At 44.0% G+C, this 17,702-nt stretch overlaps 1 protein-coding gene, 1 long non-coding RNA gene and 1 pseudogene across 4 annotated transcripts in view; 2 read left to right on the top strand and 1 right to left on the bottom strand.

The window, feature by feature from the left end:
* The first annotated feature begins 149 nt into the window (after positions 1-149).
* LOC309800127 lies at positions 150-7,023 on the top strand. Of its 2 annotated transcripts, none has more exons than XR_014293402.1 (2): positions 150-943; positions 4,200-7,023. It is a non-coding gene; the product is annotated as an uncharacterized lncRNA (long non-coding RNA). The 2 variants fall into 2 exon arrangements; XR_014293403.1 differs by lacking the exon at positions 150-943 and adding an exon at positions 950-2,652.
* Positions 7,024-11,895: 4,872 nt separating this feature from the next.
* LOC309801348 (40S ribosomal protein S3a-like) lies at positions 11,896-13,468 on the bottom strand (annotated as a pseudogene). Its single transcript has 2 exons — positions 12,619-13,468; positions 11,896-12,500 (listed from the first exon to the last, which is right to left on the bottom strand). The product of its transcript is annotated as a 40S ribosomal protein S3a-like (transcript).
* A 1,223-nt stretch (positions 13,469-14,691) lies between these two features.
* FBXO42 (F-box protein 42) overlaps positions 14,692-17,702 on the top strand; it is a 92,007-nt gene continuing 88,996 nt past the window's right edge. Inside the window, exon 1 of the mRNA XM_082613282.1 lies at positions 14,692-14,946. The gene's annotated coding sequence lies outside the window, so the exon portion shown is untranslated. The remainder of the gene's footprint in view (positions 14,947-17,702) is intronic.

Here is a 17,702-nt window from a genome sequence, read left to right as displayed (position 1 = left end):
CGGAGCACAGGCTCCGGACGTGCAGGCTCAGCGGCCATGGCTCACGGGCCCAGCCGCTCCGCGACATGGGGGATCTTCCCGGACCGGGGCACGAACCTGCGTCCCCTGCATCGGCAGGCGTACTCTCAACCACTGCGCCACCAGGGAAGCCCTAAGTCGTAGTTTTCATAAACTGCAGATTATGCTTTTTCAAAATTCTGAAAACATTTTTATACTTCCACAAAGTAGAACAGGAGATAAAACATTGACTAGCTTAAACTGGCTTTGACTCCTTAAATAGGTTATTGATTAATCAAGTCTTGAGAGTTTTTTTATAGACATTATTGCGCATGTGCAAGGCCGGAACCCACGTTTCCAGGATGACCCCGGAACCAAGAATCTTCAGTCTGGGGAACTCAAACAATAGAAATGTTGCCATCGGACCCCTTAACCAGCTGAAGCAAGAAGTCCTTCAGTAAGGAAAATCCGGCTTCCATCTGACATAGTACCTTGTTTACCATATATGGACTGCTTTGAAAACTAGCCAATCAGCTTGTGCCAAGTTTGAAATTTCCCTAACCCTTTAAATTTTGCCCCAAACCCTGGCTGGGGGAGACAGATTTGAGCCCTGCCTCCTGTCTCCTTGCCGGTCGACCTCGCAATAAAGCTTTTTCTTTTCTCAAAAGCTGGTGCCATAGTATTGGCTTCTATGCGCGCCAGTCGGTGAGCCCTTGCTCGGTGAGAATTTCTGGCGATCGCAAACGAACTAAGCTCCTGTGATCGCCTGGCTGAGGCACTGTAGCCCCCGGCTGTGTGTAGGCCCTCGTCACCGACCCTGAGTGGCCACCTAGACCCGATTTGTCTAGAGGCTCGGCTGTCGGGTTCCTGCTTCCCGCAGCAACTGCGCTCCAGGCTCCTCCGCGCTACTTTCACTTTTGGGGAAAGAAACATCTGGATCTTTTGGGTGAGTAACCTCATTAAAACGCGCTTGTGCCTAAACTGTCTAATAACAATTATTAGACAATAATTGTCTAATCAGGATTGTGGGTTAGAGTCCCACTCTAAGGGAGACAGTATGAAAGGTTCAATCCGTGGTCGGGGAACTAAGATCCCACAAGCCGCACAGCGCGGCCAAAAAAAAAGTTATAGCCACCGAGGTACTCAAAAGATCCGGTTAGAATCCCAGGCCTTTGAATTTCTTTGTCTATGTCTGACTGTTTTGTTTGTTAGGAATTGGCTAATAGGGTTAACTATTGGATGACCACAGAAAAACTTTATTGAATCTGTTTTATGTCATTTTGCTGTGGTCATCCTGAGAAAAAAACCCTTCCAAAATGGGGAATGATAACAGCGTACCAGACGGCACTCCCTTGAAAAGTGTTCTTTGAGGTTGGTCAGTGTTTACCTCTAATGATGAAAGAGGTATGAAAAAAAAGAAAATGATTTTCTTTTGTAACACTGCCTGGCCCAAATATCTACTGGAGTCAGGGGAAAAATGGTCCCCAAATGGGTCTTTGAACTATAATACTGTTATACAGTTAGACTCGTTTTGTAAGAGAAAAAAAAAATGGGACGAAATCCCATATGTAGACTCATTTATGTCTTTATATAAGAGGAGAAATATGCATAAGGCATTTATTGATAAAATGATGGGTCAGAGGGAAGAACCTCACAAAAAACCTGTTTTACCTGAGTCAAAGTCTAATGACGATCCAGTCCCTCCGTCTGCACCTTTTGCAGTAGCCCGACCTGGGCACTTCCTTCGGTAGCCCCTCCCTCAGCACCTCTTGTGGTTCCCGCAAATCCTGAAGGGGATCTTCCTGCAGGCAGTGCTAAGGCTTTTACCAATCCTGCTAGGGCTGCTGGTCCGGCTCTGTACTCGCCCTTAGCAGATGGTCACAAAGGAACGGTCTACCCTCCCTGTACCCTCCAGGGTATTCAGTTTGGCCCAGGGAACACTCTACTGTAGGCGGGACAATTTCCGTTAAGGCAGGTCCCAGCAGGCTTGGATGACCAAGGCCAATCCAGAGCACTTGGAATCATGCATCATCGTTTATCAGTCATAGATTTACTTAATTATAAAGCTAAAATGCCATCTTATCAAGATGCTCCTAGGAATATGGAGAACTCTTTACATATATTTTTGCTGTTTTTCCTCCTAACTGGGCTGACATACAGACCCTCATGTGTATCCTCAGTCCGGAGGAACGCAGCATGATATTAGCGAAGGCCTTCCAGGAAGCCAAAAGGCTTCATGAATTAAAACCAAATAATCCAATCAGAGCTCCAGGAAAGCAGGAACTGAACCAGAATGGGATCCCCGTGACCCAGGGGATCAAGCAAGGCTGAATCATTATAAAGATTGTTTAATAACTGGACTGCAAAAAGGGGCAAACAGCTTCAAGAGGGTCCAGAATGTACAGCAAGGGCCTTAGGAGGGCCCATTCACCTTCCTTGAAAGGCTTTATGAGGCTTTCCAAAAATATACTGATATTGATCCGGAACACCCAGATAACATGGGACTGGTCAATTTAAACTTTATCAGTCAGAGTGCCCCAGATATAAGAAAAAAACTAGAACGACTGGAAGGGGGATCATGGACACCAATGTCTCAGTTGGTCCAGATTGGGAGACAAGCCTCAACCAGATGTCCCTGAAGAAATTCTTCAAAAGGTAAGAGCAGAAGTTTGGGCTGACGGGACACCAGGAAGAGCCAAGACAGCTGACCCAGTAGTAGTAAAACTCCATCCAGGTGCCCACGCTCCAAAGTTAAAGCAATCCCCTTTAAAGAGGCACCCAAAGGAAGGTATAAAGCCTCTGATAAACACTTTTTTAAAATGCCAATTAATCTGACCTTGTCAGTCCCCATATAACACTCCCATCCTGCCAGTACAAAAACCTGGGACTGGAGATTATCGTTTTGTACAGGATTTGAGAGCTATCCACCAAACTGTAGAGGATGTACATTCGGTGATGCCAAATCCTTATACTTTGCTTACAACTTTATCTGGAGACTTTTGCTGGTTTACAGTTCTGAACTTAAAAGATGCCTTTTATTGCATACCCCTAAGTCCTGAGTCCCAGGAACTGTTTGCCTTTGAGTGGAATGATCCAGAGACTAATATAAAACAGCAGTATTGCCGGACTGTACTTCCACAAGGATTTTAAAATGCCCCCACCGGGCTTCCCTGGTGGCGCAGTGGTTCAGAGTCCGCCTGCCGATGCAGGGGAAACGGGTTCGTGCCCCGGTCTGGGAGGATCCCACATGCCGCGGAGCGGCTGGGCCCGTGGGCCATGGCCGCTGGGCCTGTGCGTACGGAGCCTGTGCTCCGCAACGGGAGAGGCCACAGCAGTGAGAGGCCCACATACCGCAAAAAAAAAAAAAAAAAAAAAGCCCCCACCATCTTTGTGGAGGCCTTAGCCAAGGACTTAAAGGATCTCCAATTAAATGAAGGAATCTTACTCCAGTATGCGGGTGATATACTTACTAAGTGCTAGTATAACTAAGGAAGCTTCAGACCAAAATACAATCCTCACTTTAAACTTTTTGGCAGACTGGGGATATAAAATCCTCAAGGGAAAGGCACAAATTTCTCAACCAGCTGTAAAATATCTAGGAATTGAGTTATCAAAAGGAGAAAGAAACTTGCCAGATCGAAGGGAAGCACCCACCACCAGAAAGCAATTGAGAAGATTCTTAGGAATGGCTGGGTTTTGTCGTATTTGGATTCCTGACTTCGGACTTGTAGTCAAACCTCTACATGAGGCTCTCAAAGAAATGCCAATGAGCCATTAAGCTGGATTGCATGAGTCATTCTGTACCATCAAGGAGAAAATTTCAACAGCCCCAGCACTTGGTCTCCCAGACATTAGAAAGTTATTTGATCTTTTTGTGCATGAAAGACAGAGCATGAGTCTTTGGAGTGCTAACTCAAAATTTAAATACTGCCAGAAGGCCAGTAGCTTACTTTTCCAAACAATTGGATGTTGTAACTCAAGGATGGCCAGCTTGCCTCCGGGCTGTGGCTGCAACCTGTGACCTTTTACAAGAAGCTGAAAAATTTACCCTGGGTTGTCCTACCACTATGCACACCCCACATCGTGTGCAACTTTTACTCGAACAAAAGGGCCGATCTTGGCTTACTTTGGGGAGACTGGGCAAATACCAGGCCATACTATTCGACAACCCAAAGGTAACACTGTATCTGCTTTAAACCCAGCCACTCTGCTCCCCAGAAGAACCTGTTCACGATTGTACATGAAAAACAGAAGAACCTGTCCATGATTGTATACGAAAAATTGAAGAAGAGTATTCTAGCAGACCTGACCTGCCTGATCAGCCTTCAGAGAATCCAGATACGGAAATGTTTGCAGTCGGGAACAGCCTCGTGGATCGTGGACTCCGAAAAGCTGGATATGCAGTAGCAACTCATCAGGAGGTCGTAGAAGCAGAAGACCTCCCTCCAGGTACATCTGTCCAGAAGGCAGAGCTTGTAGCCCTCAGGAGAGCCCTGCATCTTGGAGCTAAGAAAAAGGTGACCATTCATACTGCTTCTAAGTATGCCTTCTCTTTCATGCATGCACATGGGGCCATGTGGAAAAAGAGAGGTCAACCAACATCCGGAAAGAAAAAAATTAAACATGCAGAGGAGATACTGACCTTATTAAACTCTGTTTTAATGCCGGAAGAAGTAGCCATAGTACATTGCCCACACCAAAAGACTGATAGCTGTATAGCTAAAGGAAATAATTTGGCTGAACATGTAGCAAAACAGGGGACCAGAGCCAAACACCCTAGCACTCATTCAAAGTGTGGACCTGTCCCTGTTTAAGCCTCAGTATTCAGAAATGGATCTAGAGAGAGATGATGAATGGGGATTTCACGCTGACTCTTGAGACATAGATGGTGATCAGTACCAAACAAACAAAGAAGGCTGGATATATAATGAACAGGGATTAGTGCTTACACCCCAACATTTAATGGAAAGAATTATTACTCATCTACATCAAGGAACCCATTACGGGAAGGATGCAACCTATCATTGGCTACAAAAGTTTATTGTTAGTCCATAAATGCAAAGGACCATCCAAAAGGTAATACAAAATTGCCTGATTTGCACCAGAAACAATCCTAAAGCTGGGCCACCTCCAATATTCAAAGGGGTGCAAACCCGAGGGACAGAACCAAGAAATGCCTGGCAAATAGACTTTACTGTTATGCCAAGAGCCATGGGACATTATAGATATTTGCTGGTATTTGTGGACACCTTCACAGGATGGGTCAAAGCTTTTCTGTGCTGGAGAGAGAAAGCTTCCTAGGTAAAAAGGCCTTACGAAAAGAAATTAGCCCTCATTTTGGGTTGCCTCTTTCAATTCAAAGTGACAGTGGAGGAGCTTTCATAGCCAAGGTAACTCAAGGGGTATCTGGGGCCCTCGGACTACAACAGAAGTTACATGCTTCGTGGAGCCCTCATGACTGAAATGATGAATCATACCTTAAAAGAGACAATCACCGAAGTATGTCAAGAAACCAACTTCACTTGAGATAATGTCTTAACAGTTGTCCTGCCGAGGGTAAGAGTAGCCCCTAGAAGCAAGCACCACCACTTGAGCCCTTATGAAATGTTAATGAGAGACCCTTCCTTAAGACTAAGTATTATTGCTGTCTTGAAAGTGATCTCCTTGTAAAAGAATTAGATACTATAAAATGTGTACAGTCTCTTGGTGCTATCTTATTTTCTGTATATAGATATGCCTGTAGCCAATTAACATTTCCCGCAGACATTCCTGTGCACTGCATAAGCCCAGGGAATTGGGTCCTTCTCAAACTTGGAAAAATGACTGCCCTGAGGATCAACTGCAACCCAAGTGGATTGGAGCCTATGAAGTCCTTCTGGTTACACATTCTTCAGTAGAGCTAAAAGGAGTTAAACCTTGGATACACTCCTCCGGAGTAAAAATAGTACCCATTTCTAACCAGCACCCCATTGTCCCCTTTACAACTCCCAAACAGGGCACGCTCTCCATGGACAGGAGGAAGTAGGAGGACCCAACCTTCCTAACACCAGAGGGGCCTGGAAACCCACTACTGATTTCTCGGCCCCTAATTACACTTGTGAACCCTTAACTGAACTTAAGTTACTTTTCAAATAGAAACAGGACAGATAAGTCTCCACCTGGTCAGGAAGAGAAGACGAGGACATCTCGAAAGTAGACAGCTCCGCCCAGAAGTCTGGACCAGGCCGATATAAATCCAAATTCAGTCACTAAGAATGTTAAAAATAACGTGTTTTCACTGGTTCCCAAAGAATAAGGTCTGTTTTTGGAGGACTGTTAAAATTAGGAATCATAGTTCTGTGTATCATGGGGTTAATCTTTTTACTCACCAAATTTTTTACTTATTGTCTATCTCATATATTTAAAAAGGCCTCCCCCACTCACATGTTGATTGCCCAAGACTTAAGCATTCAAAGTGGGACTCGTGAATATTTACAATCAAGTGCAAAAACAATTTTATTCCTCTTATAAAAATCTATGCCCCTTCTCAGCAGGAAGCAGCTAGAGCAGTCATCACCCTATTTCCCTTAAGATTGAGGAATGTACAAAGTAAAAGGGGGGGAATAAAACAGCACATAAAACATTGACCTGCTTATCCTGGTTTTGTCTCCTTAAATAGGTTGTTGACTAATCAAACCTTGAGTTATTTTACAGAGACAGCACTCCCATGTGCAAGGCAGGAACCCATGTCTCCAGGATGACCCCAGAACCAAGAATCTTCAGTCTGCAGAACTCAAACAATAGACATGTTGCCACTGGAGCCCTTTACCAAGCAAGAAGTTCTTCAATAAGAAAAATCCAGCTTCCAGCTGTCCAAATAGCTTGATTCCAATCAGCTTCTGACCGTCAACACTAGCCAATAAGCTTGTGCCAAGTTTGAAATTCCCCTAACTTCTTACATTTTGCCCTGAACACTGGACAGGGAGACAGATTTGAGCCCTGCCTCCTGTCGGTTGACTCACAATAAAATGCTTTCTTTTCTCAAAAGCTGGTGCCATAGTATTCGCTTCTATGTGTGTTAGACAGTGAGCCCTTGCTTGGTAACAAAAGGATGAAAAATATCCGCTGGTGCATAAAACATTTTATTATTTCTATCTGGTAGAGTGAAAATGATTACAGTATTTCCGGCTCATAAAGCAGTATTCCAAGCATCTATTAACACTAGTTTATATCCTCTAGCTTGAGGTGAAAACATTAGTTGTTTTATCAACATTAGTTGATAAAATTGCACCTGAGCTGGATGACCAGAACTGCTGAAGTTTTCCTGAGTCTTTAATGACAGATACGTACATTAACTTCGAAACTTACTTTATGTGTCTTCCTAAACAGTGTTCTTTTTTTTTTCTTACAGTATAGAATTGGAGACCCTGGACTTTAAAGTTCAACTTTGGACACTTCCAACTTTTTTTTTTTTTTTTTGCGGTACGCGGGCCTCTCATGTTGTGGCCTGTCCCATTGCGGAGCACAGGCTCAGTGGCCATGGCTCACGGGCCCAGCCGCTCCAGGACGTGTGGGATCTTCCCAGACCGGGGCACGAACCCGCGTCCCCTGCATTGGCAGGCGGACTCTCAGCTACTGCGCCACCAGGGAAGCCCTGGACACTTCCAACTTTAACATGCTGTGTGATCTTATGGAAGTTGCTTAGGATTTCTGTGCCTCAGTTTCAGTTTCCCCAAGTGTAAAAAAAGATAATAATAATAGCTCCTTCAAAGGTAGATTGTAAGGATTAAATGAGTTACTCTGCTAAAAAGCTTAGGAAAATGCTTAACCCATAGTAAGAGTTCTGAAGATTAGCTATTATCATTATGGAGGTGTCTTGCCTGCCTTAAGAAGACTTATAATTCTCACTTCTCTAGTTATCCTTTTTTCCCCAAAACACAAAAGCAGGAGGAAAAGCAAACACCTTGTGTTTTTATTCTCACTGACATGTTCCTGTAGGCCTCTCAGTATTAAAACCATATCATTCAGTAGTGTTGCATTTGGCTGCTATAATCAAGTTATCTGACTTAGAATGGGTTTTTTGAATGGGTTTCTTCTTGTGTTATTAGCATGCCATTAATCTTTCTTTTTTTTAATTTATTTTTTGGGGGCTTCCCTGGTGGCGCAGTGGTTGAGAGTCCGCCTGCCGATGCAGGGGACACGGGTTCGTGCCCTGGTCCGGGAAGATCCCACATGCTGTGGAGCGGCTGGGCCCGTGAGCCATGGCCGCTGAGCCTGGGCATCCGGAGCCTGTGCTCCGCAACGGGAGAGGCCACAACAGTGAGAGGCCCGCGTACCGCAAAAAAAAAAAAAAAAAAATTTATTTTTGGCTGCATTGGGTCTTCCTTGCTGCATTCAGGCTCTCTCTGGTTGTGGTGAGCAGGCGCTACTCTTCATTGTGGTGCGCGGGCTTCTCATTGCAGTGGCTTCTCTTGTTGTGGAGCATGGGTTCTAGGCATGTGGGCTTCCATAGTTGTGGTGCATGTGCTCTAGAGTGCAGGCTCAGTTGTTGTGGTGCATGCGCTTAGTTGCTCCGGGGCATGTGGGATCTTCCTGGACCAGGGCTCGAACCCGTGTCCCCTGCTTTGGTAGGCGGATTCTTAAGCACTGCGCCACCAGGGAAGTCCACCATTAATCTTTCTAAAGTGACAATTTCCTGTTGAGAAATGTTGCCATTTGTATTCCTAATGATTATTATAAATTGCAGTCATGTATTAACTCTTACTAGTCTTTATTTAAAGTAACATGCTTACTAATTTTCTGGTTTCATGACTTCCTGTCTCTGGAATATCGGTCATCTCTGGGTCTGTCCTCAGTCCACTGTTTTTACCTAGATGCTCATGGTGTAAGCCACCCACTGTTGGTGACTCCCAAAGTTGACTTACAGCCCTGAATTGACCTGGTGTTTCCAATTCATATAGCTAGGCTTCTTATTGGCACTTCACATGGCTATTCCACAAGTTTGAGAAGCAGCTCAAATACTCTATTCTAAGATATCACTAATCCCGTTAATGGCCTGACCAACTTCAAAGATGAAAGATTTTGTCTTGGGCTTCCCTGGTGGCGCAGTGGTTAAGAATTTGAGCCTGTGCTCTAGAGCCCGTGAACCATAACTACTGAGGCTGCATGCTACAACTGCTGAAGCTTGCGTGCCTAGAGCCCATGCTCTGCAACAAGAGAAGCCACTGCAATGAGAAGCCCGTTGCACTGCCCGCGCTCACCGCAACTAGAGAAAGCCTGCATGCAGCAACAAAGACCCAATGCAGCCAAAAATAAATTAATTTAAAAAAAAGATTTTGTCTTGTTCACTCTCTGGAACTATATTTACTTTGAATACATCCTCCTGTGAACTCATTCTTTTAAGTAAATTATCCTAACTGAGCCTTGGCAGCAGCAAGGTGGATGAGAGCATCAATCAGTCATCACCTACATCTAGTTTTTCCTAATTGCAAGTCATGAAGTCGTTTTAGGCTTTGTAGTTGCAGTATGTTACCAGCAGAGGGAGACAGTTTCTTGCAATTGTGTTACATTTGGCAATGAGCCTTAACAGGAATTTGTTGGGCATTTTTTTTCATTGTTTCTAATATTCTCCAATTATCTTTTTTAAATTAATTAATTAATTAATTTTTGGCTGCGTTGGGTCTTCGTTGCTGCTCGTGGGCTTTCTCTAGCTATGGCGAGCGGGGTCTACCCTTCGTTGTGATGTGCTGGCTTCTCACTGTGGTGGCTTCTCTTGGTACGGAGCACGGGTTCTAGGCACGTGGGCTTCAGTAGCTGTGGCACGCAGGCTCAGTAGTTGTGGCTCGTGGGCTCTAGAGCACAGGCTCAGGAGTTGTGGCACACGGGCTTAGGTGCTCCACGGCATGTGGGATCTTCCCAGACCAGGGGTTGAACCTGTGTCCTCTGCATTGGCAGGTGGATTCTTAACCACTTCACCACCAGGGAAGTCCCATGTTGGGCATTCTTAAGACTGAATCTACTAAGAGACTAGAAAGATAGAGATCTTGGAGCTCGTTTGAGGTTGCTGCAAAGGAAATTGCTTTTCTTCCACCAAATGGATAATCAAGAGGCCAGCCCTAGTTAATCACATAGGCCTCCTGGGCAAGTCCCTTCCTCATCTGTAAAATGAGGGGATGGAACCAAGTAAGGTCTAAAATTGAGGAAGTGGTGGAAGTTTCTTTCTCCAGGGGGAGAGCCCCAAAAGTTGAGGCAGGGGCATAAACAGGCCCTGGCAGAGACCCTAAAGCATGAGTTTCTCTTTCTTGTGAAATATGTTTGTTATACCCTTCATGTTTGGGGCTTAGTGATTTGCACTCAGAACTGCAGGTACCTTTGATCTATCACGTGAAACACTCTGGTATGTGATAGGAATATAAGAGCAAAGCCCATAGTGAGAAAACTTTCCATCTGATTTCCAAGCTGGGGCTATGTAGACAGTTAAGAAATAAATGGCAACCTACCAATATTTAAAATGTACATGCCTGGGCTTCCCTGGTGGCGCAGTGGTTGAGAGTCCGCCTGCCGATGCAGGGGACACGGGTTCGTGCCCTGGTCCGGGAAGATCCCACATGCCGCGGAGCAGCTGGGCCCGTGAGCCATGGCCGCTGAGCCTGCGTGTCCGGAGCCTGTGCTCTGCAATGGGAGAGGCCACAGCAGTGAGAGGCCCGCGTACTGCAAAAAAAAAAAAAAAAAAAAAAAAAAAAAAAGTACATGCCTGTTGAGCCAGCAATTGCATTTCTAGGAAACTTCCCTGTAGATACATTGGCTCATATGCAAATAAAATTATGAGTATATTCATTGCTGCTTTGTTTATAATCACAAAAGACTGGAAACAAATGTCCATCCCTAGAGGATTCATTTTAAAAATTATGAGTATATTCATTGCTGCTTTGTTTATAATCACAAAAGACTGGAAACAAATGTCCATCCCTAGAGGATTCATTTTAAAAATATATGGTCCAGCCATGCAAAGGAATAGAATGAATTGTTAACTTAGATGGTAACTGACATTAAATGATCTCGAAGAACTATAGTTAAGTTTAAAAAAAAGCAAGATACAGAACAGTGTGTATAGTTTGCTGCTATTTGTAGGCTTATTTATTTATATGTGTATGTGTGTATTTGTATATGCATCTCTGGAAAGATATAAGGGACTTGTAACAGTGGTCACTTTGGTGGGGAGGCAAAGTTTACCAGGTAGCTGGGGGACTGGTAGGATGGACTTAATATTTATTATATGTCCTTTTGTACCTTTTGAATTTTGTTTTATGTACATATATTATTTATTCTAAATAAGTAAGAACATAAGAAATGAATTTCAGTAATTGATTGTTGGGATGGACTCTGGATGATACTTATGAGAGAGACCATAGCCACTCCTCTCATCCTAGCCTCATATCTTGTCCCCTTACCTCCAGTCATGTCCCAATCTGTCTTCACACTGCAGAGAGAGATTGTTCTAAAACACCATTTCATCACATATCCTCCTTGCCCCCAAATCTCCATGACCTAGGAGGTAATACCCAGTTTTCTTCCTGATATTCCAGGGCATATATAAACTGACCTCAATCTTATGTCCTCTTGTCTGTCAGAAGCAACATTGTGTAGAGTTCAATAGCAAAGGCTTTGAGGTGAGACCACCTGGGTTCAAATCCTACCCATGACCATGAGTTGAGTCACTTAATCCCTGGGTGCTTCAGGTTCATCTTCTGTAAAATAAGCTCAACAATGGCACTTACTTAGCAGTATTTGGTACATAATAAGAGTATACAATATACATCAACTGTGATTATTATTAAAGACTTTGCTTTAATAATAATAATTTTGTGCTTATCACAATTGATAATTTTATATTGGCTTAGTTACTTGTTTATTGTCTGTCTCTCCCAGTAAACTGTTGGGCTCTCCATGAGGTCAGGGACTTTGTTGTTTTATTTAAAAGTATATTGCTATACATATCACATGGCTTGGCACGTATTAGGTGCTCACTAAATATTTGACTGAATGCCCTCTTAGTTTTCAAATTCCCAGTTCATTCATTCAACAAATATTTAGCAAGTCCCTACAGGGTGCCAGTCTCTATAATTATGCGATAAAGCACTGAACAAAACAGACAAAAATCCCTGCTGTCCTTGAGCTAGGAGATTCAGGGTGGAGTGGTTTCTGTATTTGAACATGTTCTAACATAATCTAGCAGTTCCAAACCTAACTGGACATCAGAATCCCTGGGGAGCTTTAGAAGAAGTCTGAGTCAGTGTCTAAAGTGAGCCCTGCAACCTGCATTTTTTTATACAAGTAAGATTTTATTTTTGTCACTGTTAAGAGTCTGAATTTTAAACAGATTCTTGGACTCATGACTCATATCAGTTGGCTCATTCAACTTTAGTACCTATCTCACCCCCAGTAGCTTTTCCAGAACTACTACCTTCATCATGAAACTCCAGGAGTTTTCCCAATTCAAACTTGAACTTCTTCAGCATTTTTACTTTATTGTTTATTTATTTTTATTAAAATTTTTCTTATTGAAATATAGTTGATTTACAATGTTGTGTTAGTTTCAGGTGTACAGCAAAGTGATTCTGTTATATATATCTGCATTTTTACTTTTCTAAAAAAGACATCATGGAGTGGATAATTAGACTGGTAAGGCTCATGTATTTTCCAATGCTGTCTGGAATCAACTTATTGACAATTTCTATCTAGTCATTTGTCTGCATCATCTTCCGGATTTGTCAGACCCGTTGGTGCTGAGAGTAAGGGGTCTTCTGAATCTGATTGTTGCATTCTTTTAGTAAAGCCAAGAGAGAATAGACAAGCAAATAACCATTGGTAGTCTTGACATCAACATGAGTTTCAGTCACAGTCTGCTGTTTTTTTGACCATGGAGCTCATTTTGTCACAGGTATGATCCATGCCATGGAAATTAAGCAGTTTTTGCCCTGAACATCTTCAGTAATCAGCTTGAATTTTTTTAATGCAACTTCATCATTCTGCAGATCAGGAAGGCTCACTTCAAAAACAACAACCCCTGAGGCCATCAGATGGAATTTTGGTTCCCAGAGGTTTGGTTTTTTTGTTTTTTTAAAAGATTTTTTTGATGCGGACTATTTTTAAAGTCTTTATTGAATTTGTTACAATATTGCTTCTGTTTCATGTTTTGATTTTTGGCCATGAGGCATGTGGGATCTTAGCTCCCCAACCAGGGATCAAACCCACACCCCCTGCATTGGAAGGCAAAGTCTTAACCACTGGACTGCAAGGGATGTCCCCCCGGAGTTCTTATGACTAGTGTTTTTCCAATATTTCTTATATTGAACATAGCTGGTGCTTTCACATCATACCAATCTTTCTTAGAAAACAGATCAACCACTTTCTTCTTGGTTCCCTTTTTGCTGCTATTCATAAGGTGCTTGTTCTTGCTGACATCCATGGTACTGCTCAGAGAGCCAAAAGGTGGAACCTGCATTTTTAAAAGGAAGTGCTCAAAAGCTGGTCCAGTGTTTCTAACATTGAGTCTACAGGGTACTTGGGGGTCGGGGTGGGGGGGTTTCACAAGTTCTATGACAATTTTTAAGCTTGGGATTTTTAATGATACAATTTTCATATTTATTTATATTTATAATTGCCAAATTTCTCTTCTGCAGTGATATTTCCTAACTGAAAGACTTGAGTTTCTTAAATCAGTGTTTCTCATACTGGGATTCCATGAGTGTTTACCCAGGGGTCTTTGCATTATTCAAGTTTGTGGAACACAGATCTAGTGCTTTCCAGTGTGAGGTTGACCCAAGTTTGTTCGATAGCATCTTGCCTTCCCAACTTGAGAGCAGACCTGGGTTCTAGCCCAGCCCTATGTCCTAAGAGATGTCCCAGAAGGTCCACTTTATCCCAGGGTGGAGGGCTGGCAGCTCAAGGTTGCTTCATTTTTAGGTGCAAGGGATGAAGACTGAAGCCCTTGGGCTCTGTATCTCTGGCATTTCCTTAGACCACATGCTGTGCAGGTAATTCATGGAGGTTCTCACCTACATACCAGGTTGCTCCCTTGGAAGGAGGATTTTGCTGGAACCAGTGATAGTGATACTGGAAAGTACAAGAGCTTGGGAACCGGAAGCGCCTGAGTTCAAATCCTACCTTCCCACCCCAACTCCCCAGATATGTGGCTTTGGGAAAATAACTGATATATCCCGTGCCTCAGTTTCCTCATCTGAAACATGGAGCTAGTAACAAGTCACACAATGGTTGTTACACAGTTATGGGAGGCTTCGGTTGCATAACCAAGGCACTGAGTTTCCTTCAGTTGACATCAAGAGCGATTGTGCTCATCGGGCCCTCGGGGTACAAATGAATTAATTCCTGGTCTAACATCTATCATAGACTCAAGCCGTTGGGAAAACTGCTCAGTTGTCCCTAGCAGTGCAGAGGAGGGTGAGTGCAGTTCTAATGGCGTTTGTAGGCACCCGAAGAAAACGGGCGCGGAAGCGCGAGGTTTCCTCACTCCAGCTTGGCTCCCCCAGGCGGCGTTCCAACCTCGGAGAATCTCCCGGGGACCAGGGGGGTGGGGGCGGCGGGCCGCGGCGTGTACCTTCCCAACATGGCGCCCCCCATAGGCCGCCTGCCGCGGTCCCGCCGCACTGACGTGTGTGAGCGCGCGTGTCCTGTGTGCCGGTCCCCGGCGCATGCGCGCTCCGTGTGGTCTTCTCCCGGCCAGAGCAGCAGGAGCGGCGGTGGCGGCGGTGACGGCGGCGGAGGCGGTTGCGGCGTTAGAGTGGAGGAAGATGGCGGCTCGGAGCGGATGGGTGTCCCGCCAGCTGTGAGGAATCCCGAGTGCGGCAAGCGCGGCCTGGGGCGGAGCGCCTCTGCTCAGGTCCTATCCCCGGCTCCCTCACCTTCTTCGCCAGCGGAGCGTACCCGAGAGCGTGGCGCTGGCTGGGCCAGGTGAGGCCTCTTCCTCTCCCGGGGCCGCGGCGGGGAGCTGGCGGCTTATGCCCTTTATGCCACGGGTCCGGCGCAGGCCCTGCACCCCGCGCGGGGGTCGGTGCCGGCTAGCTTGGGGGCCTTGCTGTAGTCATTCTCGGCCTCCCCGCGTTAGGCAGGGCGGAGGAGAACCCCTTTCCAGGCAGCCCTTGGAATGGGGGCGAACCCGGCCTCTCCCCTCTAGCACGGCGGTTTTCGTCCCCTCACCGGAGCCACGAAAGGGTGTGTGACCAGGGTAAGGATGGCTTTGGGGTGTCAAATTATCTTCCACCCCACCCCCAAATCTTTAACGCCTTTTGAGAGGAGCCGGAGTTCGGTGCCCTCCAAAATTGGGGCTGCGGCGAGGGGCCAGCATCTCTGAAGCTGCAAAAGGAAGATTTTGGAATTGGCTTAAAAAATGAAACACAAGCAGCCTTTCTTACCCCTTAGATTTTTGAGTGTTCCCCCAGAGAAGTAGGAACTGCGGATCTCCTTGATTGAGATAGCAGCCCACGTTGTGACCGTGGAAGGCTTCTGGTGAGAACTGGTGCAAAGGGAACCGTGCAGGGTGGGAACCAATTTGTAAACGAAGAAAAAAACAGTCGGAAGATCTTGATAGTGTCTGGAAAGTAACTTCGGGGCTAATGAAGTCCTCTCGATCCTTTGAAACCTTTGGATTGTTGAGATTCGGAATACCCAATTGCTTTTGTCTGTTAATCTCCCGAATTTTATTAGGAAAATAAAAGCTTCATTTCTCAAGTGCCAAAGTCTTTGGACTTTTCTGTGGTGGGATTCCTGTTGCTCAGCGTGAAGATTCGGACATTACCAGTTCTCGCTTGCTGGCAGGGACATTGTACTATACTTACCCTTTTTGAGAACAACTTTTGTTGTTGTGGTTCACATGCTAATTTGGAGACTTTGATTTTGTTTCTTTCAAGTAGGGAAGCCGGTTTGAAGCCTTGTGGTCTCTTCCGTGAGGAATGAAGGCTTCAGTTGCAGTTGTGCTACGGGGAATTGTTGAGGAGGTAGCATTGGCTTGGGCACACCAAATACTTTTTATAAATTAAATTTGTTTTGCCTGTGTTTAAGAATGATGACGTCATGGATTTAAAGGGACAAGGAAAATTTGAGAGGAAATAGCATCATTTAGAATTGAACATTTAAGATTCAGACTATACCTTTTACAGTGAATAGTGATGCTCTGTTTCAGATCCCTAATTTTGAGCGTATTCATGTGTATAATCTGATTGGTTTCCTTTCTGTTGTATGTTGTCATTGTATATTCTGTAACTGTTTGCTTTTGACAAGCCCAGTATGAATATATTACTTTATCTACATTGACCCATGGGTGTTTTGTCTATTTCAGAAAGCTTTTAATTGTTAAAATGACAAGTGTTTAGTTTAATAGTAGCTAATTTTTTGACCATTTTTTTCTTTTCTTAAAGCCTTTTCCATAGAGATTTGTACATTTTCTTAGTGCCTTTGCTAAGGGCATAAACCTAAACCAACAACTTCTCCATTGTAGGCCATTGGAGAGCCACTGTACATTTCAATTTGCTAATAAAGATTCATGAAATTAATGCAGTAAAACATCCTGGTGGTTTGACATTATACTTCTTGGCATAATGTGTTGCATTGTTGTGCTAAATCATCATCAGATATTGATGCAACTTCATGACATCCGTGACATCATTCACTCTCCAGCATTTTGCCTTTTGCAATTTCTTGCCTTCTCAGAGTCACAAAAAAAAGAGGATCAGGAAAAATAGCTTAGGATGCTTCTTAAATGTCTGATTTCTAGAAGAGCCTTCTCTAATACTGCTTTATATAGTTAAAACCCTTCTGTAGGACTCAGAGCTGTGTAATTGCTACCCATTGTGAAAATACTAGCAAAACCTCTAGGTTTTACAAGAATATTGAGGTCCCAAGGAGAAGTTATCTCAAAGATGAACAAATACGTGATTATCTTTGTGATTTCACGGTTGTTTTAGTCTATATAAGACTAGAAGCCATTTGTTTAAATAATGCCCTTCCCATTTCACAAGATTGTTAATGTGAAACAAAAGAGTAATGTTTGTGAAAGTGCTTTGTAAAATAGAAGGTGAATGTAAGATTGATTATTCAGTCACCAGTTTTACGAAAATACCTATTGAGAGCCCTCTGTGCTGGACATTTTGGGAAGTAGGTACTGATGATTCTAACAGCTTTTGGTCTCAAGTTGCCTGCAGTCTGGTCGGGGAGCCAGACTGAGAAACTAGTTAAATATATTATAGTGTAAGAAATGCACTGAATCCAACCAAGGGAGTCAAGGAAGGCTTCTCAGAGCCAGGATGTCTTTCCCCAACCTCTCCTGTTATTCTGCAGAAAAATATGCCTTTTGTGAGCAACCTGCTTTTTATAAAAACTTAAAAATTTTCTGTCACGAGTTCTTTTCCTCTTTTATTCATTCATTGTCATGACACTTCCCACACAGTATGCCCCAGTTACGGTTTCTGCATTCTCAAAAATCCACCAGAGTCTTGGGAGAACCTTTCTGAGAGTGAGTCATATGCACAGGCAATAAACACAAACATTGCAGCTGCAATTTAAAATATCTCCGATTACTAAGTGGCGACAGCTCTAGAGTGGTGATGCTTTTATTTTTGTTTTGTAAACTGGCACGAGAAGTACTGTGTGATTTGAATTTCATCCCATTCAGTTAATAAATGTTGAGTTGTCAGTCCCTTAGAATGTTGACT

The sequence above is a fragment of the Mesoplodon mirus genome, assembly GCF_964341445.2.
Source record: "Mesoplodon mirus genome assembly, chromosome: 3".
Taxonomy (NCBI): domain Eukaryota; kingdom Metazoa; phylum Chordata; class Mammalia; order Artiodactyla; family Ziphiidae; genus Mesoplodon; species Mesoplodon mirus.
The sequence above is the reverse complement of the archived record's forward strand: the minus strand, read 5'-3'. Positions and strand labels throughout refer to the sequence as shown.